The sequence below is a fragment of the Mustela nigripes genome, chromosome 18, assembly GCF_022355385.1.
Source record: "Mustela nigripes isolate SB6536 chromosome 18, MUSNIG.SB6536, whole genome shotgun sequence".
Lineage (NCBI taxonomy): Eukaryota > Metazoa > Chordata > Mammalia > Carnivora > Mustelidae > Mustela > Mustela nigripes.
The window spans coordinates 18,049,607-18,060,196 of NC_081574.1; the positions used below are offsets into that span (position 1 = coordinate 18,049,607).

Genomic DNA, 10,590 nt, shown 5'->3' on the forward strand with positions numbered 1-10,590 from the left:
ATCACCGACACAGAGACTCAAAGCAACACAGCTGACTGGGTTAATTTCCCAGTTTTTTCTAAGTCAGAAGCCCAGGCAGGGCTCATCTGAGCCCTCTGCTCACAGGATCTTACAAGTCTGCAATTAAAATGACACCTGGGGGTGCCTGGGTGGCTCGGTGGGTTAAGCCTCTGCTCAGGTCATGATCTGAGGGTCCTGGGATCGAGCCCCACATCAGGCTCTCTGCTTAGTGGGGAGCATTCCACCCCCCACCCCCCGAGCCAAGCCTGCCTCTCTGCCTACTTGTGATCTCTGTCTATCAAATAAATAACTAAAAATCTTAAAAAAAAAAAAAAAGTGACAGTGGGGGTTGTGGTCTCATCTGAGGCTTGAGGGCTTCTTTTCAGCTCAGATGCTGCCGGCAGGATTCATTTCCTTGCAGCTTTGCCAAATTCAGCTGCATTCTAGCTGCATCTTCAAGGTTAGCCAGAGAGCCTTTCTGGCTTTGAACCTCTTCGACAGCTTTTAAGGGCTCATTGAATCAGATCAGGAACATCTTGATCTAATCACCTCTTTTGATTAATTCAAAGTCAACTGATTAGGGACCTTAATTACATTTGTAAGATCCCTAGTGCTATACAAAATAACATAATCTGGGAGCTTGCCTAGTTCAGTTGGTAGAGCATGAAACTCTTGATCTTGGGGTTGTGAGGTCAAGCCCCAAGCTGGGCCTAGAGCTTACTTAAAAAAATTCAAAGAACTATAGGACTATACCAAAAAAATTAAAAAAAAAAAAAAGTCACATAACTATGGGAGTGATATTCCATCATATTTATGAATTCTGCTCACACTGAAGGGGATGGGAGGCATTATAAGGGCATCTACACGAGGGGCAAGGATCTTGGGACTAATCTTAGAAGTCTGTGGATCATGTGAAATTAACACACATCTATTTCCTATTGAGCTCAATTATAAAACTTGGACGGAATGCAAGAACAGCGCTTTGAGAGCTCTGAAAAATGAATCAGCAGGCAGATTGGGGAGGAACCCAGAATTCTAAGTACTATGAAACTAGCAGATATAAATAAGATCGTCTTATAGCATAATAGTCAAAATGTCCAGGACATGAACCCAAATTACTTGTCATATAAAGAACTACAGAAACCTCCACTCTTGGGAAAAGACAATCAACAGACACCAATGATAAGATGATATAATATTGGAATTTTCTGAAAAGGACTTTAAAGAAGCTATCATAAAAAATCCTTAAGTGTTAAGCAAACTCAAAGACTCATATAAATTTGCATTTAATTTGGTCTTCTTTTTTCTAGTTTTTTTAAGGTAGCAGTTGAGGTAATTGATTTAACTATATAGCATTTAGTACCATCAGTTTCCCTCAAGAACTGCTTTAAGAGCATTTCACAAATTTTTTATTTCATTTCACTGAAAATATTTTCTAATATCTTTTTTTATTTCTTCTTTAATTCATTTAGTATTTATTAGTGTACTATTTCATTTCCATTAGGCAAAAATTTGTGATTTTCCAGAGATTATTTCCACAGGGTATTTTTAATTTAATTCCACTGTGACTGGAGAATACTTTATATTCTTTATATAGCTGGAACATTTATATATTTTATATAACTTGAACATTTAAAAATGTATTGTAATTTGTTTTATAGTTCAGAATATGGTCTATTTTGGTAAATGATCTGGTAATTAAAAATAATGTGGATCTTGCTATTCTTAGGTGGAGTGTTTTATAAATGTCAATAATATCAAATTAGTTAAGAAGGACTTTTAAGTCTTCGATATGCTTACTGGTTTTCTTTTTACTTGTGCTATCAATTATTGAGAGATAATTATTGAAATTTATGACTATAATTTTGGGTTTATTTCTCTTTGTACTTCTGTCAGTTTTTGTTTCGTGTAGTTGTAGTTCTATTATTATGTGCTTCTGTTATTTATAGCGCCACTCCAGATCTCATTTGACTTGTATTAGCATAGCGTATCATCTCATATCCTTTCACTTTTGACCTGTGTCTTCACACTTAATACTTCATACTTAAAGCACACTTCTTATGGATAACATTCATTTGCAACTTGGTTTTTTTCATTCAATGTATCAATCTCTGTCTTTTAATTAGAGTTGTTTAGATAATTTACATTTAATGTGATTATTGATATAGTTAAGTTTAGTTTATTATCTTATTTGTTTTTATATGTTCCATGTCTTCTTCATCCACTTTGTCCTATTTTTGGCCATCTTTTGGATTAACTGATTTCTTTGTGCTTCCATCTACCCTCCTTTGTTGGCTTCTTAACTATAAGTATTTGCTTTGTTATTTTAATGGCTGCTAAAATATGGTGTATACAGTGTATAAGATAGTACACAGCTCTGACTTACCACTGTCTTTCTTTAAATGATTATCTACCACTTCATGCATGTAAAAACCTTAGAATAGAAAATTTCCACCTCCCTCTCCTGGTTATTATGCTATTGCTCTCACATATTTTACCTATACATATATTATAAACCCCATAATACATTGTTTGAATTTTTGTTTAAACAAATAATAATCATATAAAAAGATTTAATCAGAAAAAAATATTAATCATCTCTGGAGCTTTTTGTTCATTTATGTAGATCTGTACTGATTTCATCTGGTCTTCTTTTGCTTCTGCCCAAAAGACTTTTCTTTACAATTTCCTGTAGTGTGGGTTTGCTGGTAAATTCTTTCAGTTTTTGTCTGTCTAAAAACATCTTTATTTTACCTTCATTTTTGAGAGATGCTCTTGCTGGGCATAAACTTTAAAAAATATATATTTTATTTATTTATTTGTCAGAGAGAGAGAATGAGAGCGAGAGAGCACAAGCAAAGGGAACAGCAGGTAGAGGGAGAAGCAGGCTCCTCACCAAGCAGGGAGCCCAATGTGGGACTCAATCCCAGGACCCCAGGATCATGACCTGGGCCAAAGGCAGACGCTTAACTGACTGAGCCACCCAGGTGTCCCTGGGCATAAACTTTTTTTTGGCAGTTTTGTCTTTCAATATTTTAAAGATATCTTCTCGTCTACATTGTTTCTGATAAAACTCGGCTCCCACCCTTATCTTTGTGTCTCTTTGTGTAATAATCTTATCCCTTTCTCTAGATGCCTTTAAATTTTCCATTTATCATTGGTTTTTCAGCAATTTGATTATGGCAGATCTTGATGTAATTTTCTTCATGCTTATTTTGCTTGGGGATTGGTTGAAGTGGGATCTGTGAGTTTATAATTTTAATTAAATTAGGAATATTTTTGGGCTTATTTTTCTTCAAATATTTGTTTCATCATCTCTCTTTTGGCAACTCCACTTACTCATACATTAGGCCACGTGATACTCTCCATTTTTTCCAGATTTTTTTTTTTTTCTCTTTGGGTTTTATTTTGCATAGTTTCTATTGTCACATTTTCAAGTTTACTGACATCCGCATTCTTTCTTCCTTTCTTTCATTTCTTTCTTTCCTCCCTCCATCCATCCCTTGCCTCTTTCCTTCCTTACGTCCCTTCCCTCCTTCCTTCTCTTCTTCCTTCTTTCTTTTTTCAGTGCAGGGCTTGAATTCACAACCATGTGATCAAGACCTGAGTTGAGATCCAGAGTTGGATGTTTACCTGACTGAGCCACTCAGGTGCCCCTCAAATTTATGAATGTCTTCTTATGCGAAGTCTAATCCACTATTAATCTCTTCTGTTTATTTTTCATTTCAGATGTTTCAGTCTTCATCTTTAGAAGTTCAATTTGGGTATGCTTATCTGGAAACCTTCTTATGTTTATAGTTAACCTTCTTAATATCTGAAATACGGTTATAACAACAGTTTAATATTCTTGTCTAATAGCTAATATCCTAATATCTATTTCAGTTCTGAGTCAGTTTTGATTGACCAATTGTTCTCCTCGCTATGGGTTACATATTCCTTATACTTTGAATGTCTGGCAATCCTTGATTGGATGCCAGTCATTGTGTTATTACCTTGTTGGATATAAGATATTTTGTTTTTCTATAGCCATTCTTGAGCTTTGCTTTGGGATGCCATTAAATTACTTGGAAATAGTTTGAGCTCTTCAGATCTATTTTCTGATTTATGAGGTGGATCTGGGTCAGTGTTTGGTTTGTGTATAAATATTTGCCACTGCTGAGGCACAACCTTCATGAGTATTCTGTCCAGTGTCCTGCTAAATCTGAATTTTTTCCAGGCTGACTGTAAGAATGGGCTATGTTCTTGGCCCTGTGAGAGTGCTGGGTGCTTTTACCTGATCCTATCAAATTGTTTCTTCCTTGGGCATTAGGTAATAGGTTCACATGTGTGTAAGGATGAGAACTCTGCTGAAAGCTCAAGAGGACCCCCTCCAGATCACCAGCATGCTCTCTTGGTGTCACTATCTCTGGCCTGGTGCTCTATCTGTGCACTCCAGTCGCCTAGTCTCCCTGGCCTCCCTCCTGAATCTCCTCACCTTGGGGAGTCCACCAGGCTCTGCCTGGGCCCCTCTTCCTATGTCACAGCTTAGAAACTCTCTGGAGGTAGTAAGCTGGGGCAATAGTAGAGCTCTCCAAATTGGTTTTTTTTGTGTGTGTGTGTCTGTTTCTCTCAGGCAGCAGGCAAAATCTCTCCTTTTTATTCCATCTTGAGTGGAATTCCTCAACCAGTCCCCTTTTCATGCATAGTCAATGCATATTTAAACACAGTGTTTTGCGGATGGAAAATGAGACACTGAGAGGTGAAAGGTCAAAGAACCAATCCATCCCTTAATCAGATGTTGCCTCCTGGTGGAGGAACATGGGTTTCTCACATCCTCACAAGAGAAATTTCAGTGGCATCTTTCCAGCACAGCCCAATACTTGGCTCTAATTATATTTATAAATGCTAATAGGAGTGGCAATCACAATTATGCTAATCTCTCTGTTTACAGCCAACTGTTGCAAGCAATTATGGCCAATGAGTTCAATTTGTAAATTGGAATTTATTAAATCTAGCCGATTAAATATACTTCTGTTTTAGGCAGATTGCCTCTAACATTTATGACTAAAGCTATTTACTTTAAAAATGTCCTAATAAGACATAAGCACTTAGAAAAAGTCTTTTCATCTTTACTTTCCTTTGATGGAACAGAGAAAGAAAACATGCCTGCAGTCAGATTTTTGGTCTATTTATTAGATAACAAGGGCTCTGTGAAGCTCTTCAAAATATTTCAGGGGATGTTCTGTCTTTTTTTAAAGATTTTACTTATTTATTTGACAGAGAGATAGAGGGAGAGAGGTCATGTAGGCAGAGCAGCAGGCAGGGGGAGAGGGAGAAGCAGGCTCTCCAAAGAGAAAGGAGCCTGATGCGGGGCTCGATCCCAGGACCCTGGTATCATGACCCAAGCAGAAGGCAGCCACTTAACTGACTGAGCCATCCAGGAACCCTGAGGGTATTTTCTGAAGAAACTGCCCAGCTCCAGCTTAGAGCCTACACAGGAACTGCAGAGGCATTGATCCAGAAAGCACATATTCTGGATCCTGGCAAACAAGAGAGTTGGCAGCCCAGTTAGGCAGTGGAAGACAATGAGGACAAGAAATTAAACACACGTTAAGATTTCTTTAGGTTTGCAGGGTGCCTGGCTGGCCTAGTAGGTAGAGCACATGACTCTTGATCTCAGGATCATAAGTTCAAGCCCTATGTTGGGTGTAGAGATTACTTGAAAATTAAAAAATATATATTTTTTCTTTCTACTTATTTTTCATACATTCATTTGGGCATCCATAAACTGTAGATATGTTAAATGGATTTAGAACTAGATTTAGGCAAGATTCTGAAGTATTATATTGTTCTCCTTGGTAAACTGAGCACTGTAACTGAGATGGTCTTAAAAGTATTTGCTTTCTCTGGGAGTTTATGATTCTCTGATCCAGGTCTTTTGAGGTGCTAGGGCCTCATGTTGGAGTGAGCCGAGGCTGGCTTGCCAGTGTTTGGTCTTCTTTCCCAGGTGTCCACATTTACCTTCTCTGTGACCCATTTCCTCAAGGCACCATCTTCCCTGGCTAATCTGATCACCTACCACAAGGAAGTTATCACTTATATGAGGGGTGCACTGTGGGGTACAAGCAAGAGGGGTGTCTGATATTAACCAGGGTAAGGGGAGAACATGACAGGATTCTTATTTGTATTTTTTATTTCATCCTTTCTTATTTACATTTTGCTTCATAATGTGATGAATATATTCGTCACAATACTACACGTATGCAATTTAATTATACATACTTACAGTAGTACGTGTATCTAATATACATATGTTTAATCTTAAACTTTCCCTAATTGTGTAAGTCTCTTCTGTGTGGTGGGTCAATGAATCTCAAGGACATAACTGTACTGTGGCTCTCTAGGCTTGCTGTTTACCTGTCACCTTGGGCTCACTCCCCCTTGGCCATCATCTTGGGACTTCTCATTGCTTCTTTCTTCCACTGGTGCATCTATTTCCTGGATCCCTTCTGTCTCTTTCCGTGGGTATATTTCTGGTGTATCTAGCTCCTGAGAGCTTCCAGTTGCTTGCCTGAACAAAGGTAAAAGGAAGGTAAATCTTGAAAGACCTTGGATGTTTGGAAATATCATCAGTGGAACTTCACAAGTAATTGATGATTTCCAGGATATGGACATCACTTTCCTTCAGAAATTTGAAGGAATTGCTTTATTATCTTATAGTTTCTAGTTGCTGTTGAGAAATTCAGTATTACTCCAACTCCCGATCTTTGTATAACACTTGTTTTATTTTTATTTTTGTATGGGAAACTGAAAAGATTTTCTCCACACCCTCTCCAGAGTAACCATCATGCTAAATCTCAACATTGTGGCCTTTTGTGGTAACGTCATATAGGTGGAATCACAGAATATATACTTTTGTGTGTGTGTCTGGCTTTTTAAATTTCTGTATCATGTTTGTGAGATTCATCATGACACACGGCAATAATTATTCAGTCTCATTGCCTTAGGTAACTCTATTGTATGAATAAAATGCAATTTATGTATCCCAAATTTTCACTTTCTATATCATCTATTCTTGCTTTATGGATCCAAATGTATCTTATCTCTCCAAGAATATTGATTTAATTAAACACTTTTTTCTTACCCCTATATAATCTTTGTTTCCTCCAAGTTCTTTTAAAATACAGGTTGTTTAAGTCTTTGTATTTTATTTTATATGATTTCCTCAAATGTCTGGTGATCCTCGACTTTCTACTCATGTTTATGCATGAGGTATGAAACAGCTGATTGCTACAGCTCTGTGCTCACGGGTGGTCTTCTTTGTAGGGTCATTTTGCTGCACTGTTTTCTCTGAGGAGATTCCTGATTTTCGTACCCTTTGTTTCTTCCTCCCTGTCTTGAGCTGGTCATATCCCGCAGAGTATGAACTTTTAAGCAGAAGTCCAATCCTGACTTCCTGTATTTGGGGAGCCAACTACGGGAAAAGGCTAGAGAAGTTCTATCCTGGTATGTGGCTGCATTTCCAGAGTGGCTCCCCATCCTCAGTGGGCCTGGTATCTCTTGTCCAGAGACTTTCCGTATTACCCTTTGGAGAATATACTTCCTGTCTTTTCCTGGTGAGGGCAGGAGACTCTGCCTGGTGTTCAGCTTTGGGAAGACCACCCAGGGGCCTCCCTAGTTTTTCAACAAACTCACTAGACCAGTTTTCTGTCTTTAGCTCCATGTTTACCTCCACTTTCAGAAGTATCTGGCGCTACCAGCTCCTGAGTTTCTGGAAGGTTCTACAAAGGAAGACACGGTTTCCATGACATTATTTTCCACCTTCCAAATTTATTGCTATTGTCCTTTCTCTTTCTCGATTTGTCCTTTGAATTTATGCCTTTCAAGATCTTTTTATTGTTATTTCTGGAGGCCTCAGGAAGAAGTGGCCACAGATAGGTACATTCGTTACTCTATTTCCACTGATAAGTCTTGTTCAATAATTTTTCAACTCAACTGTCTACACCTTGACTCTGGCTTTTCTAGAATGGATAAGTTTCCAATACCCAAGGAAGAAGTGATAGTTGTACCAAAGTAGACAAGTGCTTAATTTTTGTTAATATTTATATGTTTATACACCTACTCTTTTAGATGGGCCTCATCACATTTTGGTTCTTTTGCTTATGGGCTACAATTAACAGAATGAGGTCTTTTTGTTTTTCCAAAGTACATGCATCATTTGCTGAGTTATCTTCCAGATTACTTAGGAATCTACTGCTGTGGGAGGGTATGTGGGAAAAGAACATTTTTGAACACTATTATAAATCCACTCAATCATTGTATTGAACTACATAGATGAGCGGATACCTCTCTCTTTAAGGAGTTTACCACTTGAAGAGGCATTATTCCTCATGTTGAATGCTATCCCCAGAGCCCTCTTAGCGCAGCGGGCAGCGCGTCAGTCTCATAATCTGAAGGTCCTGAGTTCGAGCCTCAGAGAGGGCACAGCTATTTTGTTGTGCTATAAAAGGGTATTTGAAGAAAATAATAAAAACTTCAAGCAAAGGTGTTTAGAGGCCCCATGTGGCGAGGCAGATGCAAGGATGTCCCCCACGAAGGCATCTGTGGGTAAAGGTCTAAATCCACACGTACATCATTCAACCTCATTTGAAACAGAAGGGATGCAAGCCAGCGCCAGAAGGAAGTTGTCTGCTCTCCCAAGAACTGGAAAAAAAAAAAAAAAAAAAAAAAAAAAAAGAAAAGAAAAAAAAAAAGAAAAGAGTTTTGAACTTAAAAGAACAGCTCCACATCTCAGGTCTGACACTACTTACCAGTGACCTGGAACGAAGTTTTTTCCTGTTTTGTTTAACTTTTTTTTTTTTTTTTTTTTTTAAAGATTTTATTTATTTATTTGACAGAGAGAGATCACAAGCAGGCAGAGAGAGAGGAGGAAGCAGGCTCCCTGCTGAGCAGAGAGCCCGATGCGGGCCTCGATCCCAGGACCCTGAGATCATGACCTGAGCCGAAGGCAGCGGCTTAACCCGCTGAGCCACCCAGGCGCCCCTGTTTTGTTTAACTTTTAAAGACTCATTCTATGTTTGTAAAATGTGGACGGGAACACCTCAGTGGTTAGGTGTTACTAACAAGTAACTGTCCAGGTGAGCTGAACACACTAAGTGATACTGATCTACTAGAGTAAGTGTGAGACACTTCTCCCAGATTTTGGCAAGGAGCGAGTGGTCCAACAACCGATGTTCTCCGAGTGAGGAGAGGGACTCAGAGAAGGGCACTGGTTTTTCCTTTAGAGAACGGTTACCTGCATTGCCTGGAGATGACAGGGTGTGGCACCGTTGTCCAGCAGCTGCCCATCTCTTCAAAAACAGAACGACCGCGCAGACGCTGCAGGATCCCAGCAAAGCTGCTGACGCGGACACAGACACGCTGGGATCAGGACGTCGCCCTGAGCACAAACACACACGAGCCCTCTCCAGGCGGTGCGCAGAGAGTCCCTCCACCACACGGTGTTTTCGACACCGGAACCAAGAAGGCGATGTCAGGACGAAATAAACGAAACGTCCAGGATTCTGAGTGGGGCAATTCTCTAAGCAGAGGGGCCCCAAACCTCCCACTTCACTTTTCTCCTCAGGGCCTCTCAGGGTGCGTAGATAATGTCCCTACGCATGCCTAAACCTTCTTCTTGACTCGAACTATGTTTCTTTATGTCTGTCCGCTCACACCCTCACCTACACCTGAGCGCTTTCCGAACACACGCGTTCACAAAGCATGGTCACTTTGGGTCTGACAATGGAAGAATGCATGTAACAGATCATCTTGATGTATGCATTTTAAGGAGGTAAAAATAGTGAGGTAATGACCTATCTCATTTTTTTAAAAAATGAAGTTTTGCCATCATGGTGATGTGTATTCTCTCCCCCCCCCCCCCCTTTTTTTTTTTCTTTTGTGGTTGTATTATCATTGATTTCTGTCTGCAGAGTTCACCCAGTTCACATTTGACCACGTTCCCCTGACCTCACCATATGTTTTCTTTGTTGTTTTTATAATTTCATTAGCTTTTCTAGAGTTTTGAAGCAAATGGTGCTCTAAGAATGATTTCTTCTTCTTCTTCTTCTTCTTTTTTAAGATTCATTTATTTGAGAAAGAGGGAACAAGTAGGGGAGCAGCAGAGGCAGAGGGAGAAGCAGGTTTCCCACTGAGCAGGCAGCCCGATGTGGGGCTTGATCCCAACACGCTTGGATCATGACCTGAGCCGAAGGCAGATGCTTAACCAGCTGAGCCACTCAGGTGCCCCTCCAAGAATGACTTCTAATGATAGAACTTTCAAGCTACAATTATCCTTAACTTGGAGACTAGGATGCTGTATATGCCATCGGAAGACACATAATGGAATATTATTCAGTCGTGACAAAGAAGGAAATGTTGCCATTTGCCACAGCATGGATGGACCCTGAGGGCATAATGTTATGTAAGATAAGTCAGACAGAGAAACACAAATACCATATGATATCACTTATATGTGGAATTTTAAAAAGGTAAACTTGGTAAAAACAAAGAGCAGAAGGGTGGTTAGCAGGGTTGGGGTTGCGGGAATCCAGAGGATATCATTTAAGGGTA

At 39.4% G+C, this 10,590-nt stretch overlaps 1 non-coding gene across 1 annotated transcript; it reads left to right on the forward strand.

Moving 5' to 3' along the window:
• Window positions 1-8,390: 8,390 nt before the first annotated feature.
• On the forward strand, window positions 8,391-8,463 carry TRNAM-CAU (transfer RNA methionine (anticodon CAU)). Its single transcript has one exon. It is a non-coding gene; the product is annotated as a tRNA-Met (tRNA).
• Window positions 8,464-10,590: the final 2,127 nt, after the last annotated feature.